This window comes from Nanorana parkeri, unplaced genomic scaffold, assembly GCF_000935625.1.
Source record: "Nanorana parkeri isolate BGI_ZX_2015 unplaced genomic scaffold, ASM93562v1 scaffold6, whole genome shotgun sequence".
NCBI lineage: Eukaryota > Metazoa > Chordata > Amphibia > Anura > Dicroglossidae > Nanorana > Nanorana parkeri.
The window spans coordinates 1,495,342-1,495,587 of NW_017306274.1; the positions used below are offsets into that span (position 1 = coordinate 1,495,342).

At 46.7% G+C, this 246-nt stretch overlaps 1 protein-coding gene across 1 annotated transcript in view; it reads left to right on the top strand.

The window, feature by feature from the left end:
- Nucleotides 1-246, top strand: part of CCNE1 (cyclin E1) — a 9,723-nt gene that overhangs the window by 5,753 nt on the left and 3,724 nt on the right. The gene's annotated exons all lie outside the window — the stretch shown is intronic.

The window sequence follows — 246 nt, forward strand, 5'->3', positions numbered from 1 at the left end:
TTTTGCCAAAGCAGTAGACTGAAGTCTGCTGCTCAAGTCCTGCCCCACATCTATGATCAGACTGCCGGGAACAAGATGGGAAGGAATGGGGGTCGATACTTTAAAAGACTTGAAAAGGTAAGGGGCGGGGGGGGTCTAGGCTTTGATTCTTAAAACAAAGTTCAGATGATATAGCCAACACACTTGGTGGGCTCAGAACTCTCCCTTCATCGGGGATCCATGCTGGTAATGATAAATGATTGATGA